This window comes from Carcharhinus amblyrhynchos, chromosome 23, assembly GCF_965287045.1.
Source record: "Carcharhinus amblyrhynchos chromosome 23, sCarAmb.v2.hapA, whole genome shotgun sequence".
Classification (NCBI taxonomy): domain Eukaryota; kingdom Metazoa; phylum Chordata; class Chondrichthyes; order Carcharhiniformes; family Carcharhinidae; genus Carcharhinus; species Carcharhinus amblyrhynchos.
Genome location: NC_137346.1, coordinates 8,807,178 through 8,813,177, shown reverse-complemented (window position 1 = coordinate 8,813,177; position 6,000 = coordinate 8,807,178).

The window sequence follows — 6,000 nt, the reverse complement described above, 5'->3', positions numbered from 1 at the left end:
ATTCTATGATTCCTTGAGTATCAGAAAGTAATGTGTTTGTTGTAAAGTGCTTTAGGATCTCGGGAGGGCAGAAAGGCCAGTTTGTAAATGTAATTTTTATTGCCTAATCCATTTACACCTTGTTAGCCAATTTCTTAATGGACATCTCAAAAAGTCTCATTGTGATAAAGCACAGCCCAGCTTTGCCTGTGGAGACCCTGGGGATTAGCGATATTGTCCTGGACACTGTGTGAGGGAAAACCCAGGAGAAATATCACAGGGGCATTAAAAAGAACATTTTATATTTTCACCTTCTTCGAACTCTTTTGTTTAGTTACAGAAATATTTGAATCGTGAAGAACATTTGTTTGATCATGTAAAGATGTGCGGGTTAGGTGGATTGGCTGTGCTAAATTGAGCCGAGTGTCAGTGGGATTAGCAGGGTAAATGTGTAGGGTTATGGGAATAGGGCCTGGGTGGGATTGTGGTTGGTGCAGACTTGATGGGCTGAATGGCCTCCTTCTGCACTGTACGGATTCTATGATTCTAGACCTGGCTGCTGGAGGTTTTGTAATAAGGCTTCCAGGAATGTGTCCACCCAGAGTTGACAACCCTATATCCCACTGGAATTCCCTGTAAAAGTTCCTTCAGGAACATGCAAGGACCTTGAAGGAGATACTGATGGAATCTTGGTTCCCACAGCCCAGCATAAGGCAGAGATTACTGGAAATGAAGGGTGGCTTTAAGGTCTCACTTTAAGTTTAAGTTAAGGTTATTTATTAGTATCACAAGTAGGCTTACATTAACACTGCAATGAAGTTTGTGTGAAAATCCCCTAGTTGCCACACTCCGCTGCCTGTCCGGGTACACAGAGGGAGAATTCAGCATGGCCAATGCATCCTAACCAGCACATCTTTCGGACTGTGGGAGGAAACCGGAGCACCCGGAGGAAACCCACGCAGACACGGGGAGAACATGCAGACTCTGCATGGACAGTGATCCAAGCTGGGAATCGAACCCAGGTCCCTGATGCTGTGAGACAGCAGTGCTAGCCCACTGTGCCACTTTACATAGGAGTGATAGATTCCAACGAGTGCGAGAAGAATTGTCAATCACCATTGTAAGTGTGTTGGGTTCCGGAAACACTGACAACCAGGACCTGTAACAAACAATGGTTGATTCAGGAGCTGAGCAGCTATTTCAGGTTTGTACTCTGCCCATGTTTCTGAGGGGGACTCCCACACTCCTGACATGTGAGCCTTCTTGAGAACTTACTAGGTTGCTGGTGGCAGAGGAAGGCTGCTGTGGTTTTGATCTTCAATATAGAGTGAAATGACTCCACTTTCCACTTGTGCTGCATCCTTTACCATACGAAAGGACGCGATGGCCTAGTGGTATTATCGCTGGACTATTAACCCAGAAACTCAGCTCATGATCCGGGGACCCGGTTCGAATCCTGCTACGGCAGATGGTGGAATTTGAATTCATCAAAGTAAATCTGGAATTAAGAATCTACCAATGATTATGAAACCATTGCAGCCTGTCGGGAAAAGTCCACCTGGTTCACTTTAGGGAAGGAAATTTGCCACCCTTACCCGGTCTGGCCTACATGTGACTCCAGAACCACAGCAATGTGGTTGACTCTCAGCTGCCCTCTGAAATGGCCTAGCAAGTCACTCAGTTCAAGGGCACCAAGGGATGGGCAATAGATGCTGGCCCAGCCAGTGATGACCACGTCCCACAAATGTTGTTGTGTTCTCAGTTTGTCCCTGAACCGTGAAAACTTCTGTTTCAACCGTCTAATACCTCTGCATCTTTTCTCCGACTGCTCATTCAGCACGTGGAAACTAATGTCTGCAACGCCAAATCTTTCTCTCACAGCTGATTTGATTTATTGTCACATGTATTAACATGCAGTAAAAAGCATTGTTTCTTATGCGCTATACAAAGCATACCATTGATAAAGAAGGAGACAGTACAGAATATAGTGTTATAGTCATAGCTAGGGTGAAGAGAAAGATCAACTTAATGCAAGGTAAGTCCATTCAAAAGTCTGACAGCAGCAGGAAAGAAGCTGCTCTTGAGTCAGTTGGTACATGACCTTAGAGTTTTATATCTTTTTCCCAATGGAAGAAGGTGGAAGAGAGAATGTCCGGGGTGCATGGGGTCCTTAATTATGCTGGCCACTTCTCCAAGACAGTGGAAAGCGTGATCAGAGTCAATGGATGGGAGGCTGGTTTGTGTGATGGATTGAGCTACATTCATGACATTTTGTAGTTCCTTGCGGTCTTGGGCAGAGCAGGAGCTGTACCAAGCTGTGATACAACCAGAAAGAATGCTTTCTATGGTGCATTTGTAAAAGTTGGTGAGAGTCGTAGCTGACATGCCAAATTCCCTTTGTCACCTGAGAAAGTAGAGGCATTGGTGGGGCTTTCTTAACTATAGTGTCAGCATGGGGGGGTCTAGGACAGGTTGTTGGTGATCTGGACACCTAAAAACTTGAAGCTCTCGACCCTTTCTACTTCGTCCCCGTTGATGTAGCCAGGGGCACGTTCTCCGTTACGCTTCCTGAAGTCGATGACAATCTCCTTCATTTTGTTGACATCGAGGGTGAGATTATTGTTGCCGCACCAGTTCATCAGATTCTCTATCTCATTCCTGCGCTTGGTCTCATCATTATTTGAGATCTGACCCACTTCGGTGGTATCAGCAGCAAACTTGAAATCAAGTTGAACGGGAATGTGGCCACACAGTCATAGGTATGTAAGGAGTATAGCAGGGGACTAAGGACACAGCCTTATGGGGCACCAGTGTTGAGGATGATCGTGGCGGAGGTGTTGTTGTCTATCCTTACAGATTGCAGTCCAGCAGTAGGACTGCTACTACTGCACTACAAGGCCTCTTAGAGACCTACCTTAAAACAGCAGCAGCAGCAGTGAGCCATTGACTTAGTGGTAGCTCTCCCACCTCCCTGTTTTTCAAGTGGAGACTGGAGCTGTAGCTCTGAGTTCTGGCTTAATGCCTGGGAGGACACGAACATCCAGTGGGTGTAGATGGTGGCTTCCTCGCCCCCACCCCCCCACCCCACCCCAATTGTTGAAGAGCGAGTTGATAAAAACCTCTCACCATGCAAGATTAACAGCACTCACAACTGCCACATCATAATCTGTCTATAAAGAGTCTAAATCCTCCCTCTACATCACACTCTCTCCCAGCTGTCGGGTGTTAAAATACAACTAGAAAAACATACACCAGGCAAGTGTCACCACAGGAGAGCATTTTGTGTGAAATAAACAGGAGCTGCCATTTTTGGTAGCCCTTTTAAAAGGTTGCATTTCCATGTAGAAGACTTGACTATCATTGTACTCTCTGTGATGATCACTTCGGGTGGCACAGCGGTGAGTACTGCTTCCTCGCAGTGTCAGGGACTCATGTTCGATTCCCAACTTGGGTCACTGTCTGTGCGGAGTCTGCACATTCTCCCCATGTCTGCGTGGGTTTCCTCCAGGCGCTCCAGTTTCCCCCCTCAATGCTGATTAGGTGCATTGGCCATGCTAAATTCTCCCTCAATGTTCCTGAACAGGCGCCAGACTATGGTGACTAGAGGATTTTCACAGCCAAGTTAATTGCAGTGTTAATGTAAGCCTACTTGTCACACTGATAAATAAACTAATCTTTGAAAGAACATTGCAAACATTTCCAATTATTTTACAACTAAAGTATTCTGTTTTGCAATGAAAAGATTACATTTCTATTCAACTTTCAAAATGCATGTTTTCTACCTTCAACGACGCATTGGGTTAATGCCATGGTGTTAAGTGCAGCATGGAACTACATTGTCACAGATTTGATCCCTTGTCCATGCTGAGTAAGTCAGGGCAAAGATTATATGTTAACAATGATAAGGTAGAGGGGAGAAAAATATTCATTACAGGCTCTCCAATGACGTGTGTTGCAAAGTACACATACAGGGTCATTAGGTGACAGCAGGATCGTTTCTCCCCATTCGTTACCACTCTGAGGTAACAAAGTACCGGTATTTGGGTTAAACTAAAGTATTAGTATTCCAACTACATAATTTTCTTTTTAAAAACATAAATCACATTGGCAATGAGAACAGGCTGTGCAACAATCAAACTGGTTATTTTAACGTATAAAAATTCAACTTAAACCATGTTTTGATTAGAAGGCTCAAAGACTTTAAATAAACCATTAGCACAAGCCCTAATACAATTCTAAATATTTAGCCACTTCCAGCATAAGAGCAATTACTGCGGATGCTGGAATCTGAAACCCAAAAAACACTGAAAAATCTCAACAGGTCTGGCAGCATCTGTAAGCGGAGAAAAGAGCTGATGTTGAGTCTGCTTTGACTGGCAGCCACTCCCAGTACTTGGCTGTATAGTGCTGCTTGGAAACAAAACCTATAAACACTGCTTGGTATTCCAAGAGCTTTGCTAGCCAATTTGGCCATCACAATGGATCTACAGATTTGGTTAATTTGCTCTGTATTTCATGTCCTCCGGCATTCTCACAATTCCCTCACCCACCCTGCAAACAAAGACCTAAACATTAATCCATCCATAAACCCACACTAGAATCTGTTGCTGTTACAAGACTCCTTCTGATATATACAGTTGGATTACACCGATGCAGAACTGTTGGTAAGTGATAGCCCATTCCCCCAGTCTTGCCTTCCAATGTTCAGGGGTGGCATGGTGGCAAAAGTGATAAGCACTACTGCCTCACAGCACCAGGGATCTGGTTCAATTCCTGGCTTGGGTCACTGTCTCTGCAAAGTTTGCACATTCTCCCCATATTTGCGTGGGTTTCCTCTGGGTGCTCCATCTTTGGATTATAGCTGGATTGGCCATGCTAAATTGCCCCTTTCTGTCAGGGGGACTAGGTTGGATCAATGTATGGCGTTACAGAGAGAGGGCCTGGGTGAGATTATGGTCAGTACAGACTTGATGGGTCAAATGGTCTCCTCCTGCACTGTAGGGTTCTATGATTCTCACCTGGATGATAGCCATCAATCCCACCTTCCAATCAGATTTCTAACATTCCCCCCTAAGCGATGGTCTATTCCTCTTTACTTTTTATCCTGTTTTAATGTTCTCGCCTAAAGCCACAGATGCACTTGTGCATCTCGTCATCGTCCAGTACTTCACCATCAACTCCACTTCACCCATTGACCCAGCCACCATACCTGTACCTCACAGTTAACTCTCCTTATTTAATCTACACATTTTTCAGGAATCACTGGCTCCTGCATTGATTATTCATAGAATCCCTACAGTGTAAAAGGTGATTTGGCCCATCAAGTCTGCACTGACTCTCCAACACAGCATCCCACCCAAGCTCTCCCCTCTCCTATCCCCATAACCCCACACCGTTGGACTGCATGCAGACAAGGGGAGAACGTACAAACTCCACACAGGGTCACCCTAGTGTGTAGAGGGACACATAAAAGATCCATGGCATATTCAAAGAGCAGGAGTGTTCCCTGGTCAACTCCATAACAAACAGATTTTCTGGTCATCATCACTTCACTTGTAGAAGCTTGCTGTGTGTTAATTGGCTGCCATATTTCCCACAACAGTTGGCTACATTTTACTGGGTGTAAATCACGAACAGTCATGATAAGGTGTCTATAAATAGAAGTATTTGCAGAAATCTTGCCTACCCAATTAAAGCTACATTGACTGAAACCATCTAACACAGCACCATCAAAGGATCAAGACCAAAACTTTGCAGAATCCCTACCATGCAGGAGGCCACTAGGCCCCATCGAGTCCGCACCAACAACAATCTGACCTCAGCCATATCTCCGTAACCCCAGATATTTACCCCACTAATCCCTCTAACCTACGCATCCTAGGGGCAATTTAGCATAGCCAATGCACCTAATCCGCACATCTTTGGACTGTGGGAGAAAACCAGAGCACCTGGAGGAAACCCATGCAGATACAGTGAGAACGTGCAAACTCCACAAAGACAGAGATCCAAGCCAGGAATCAA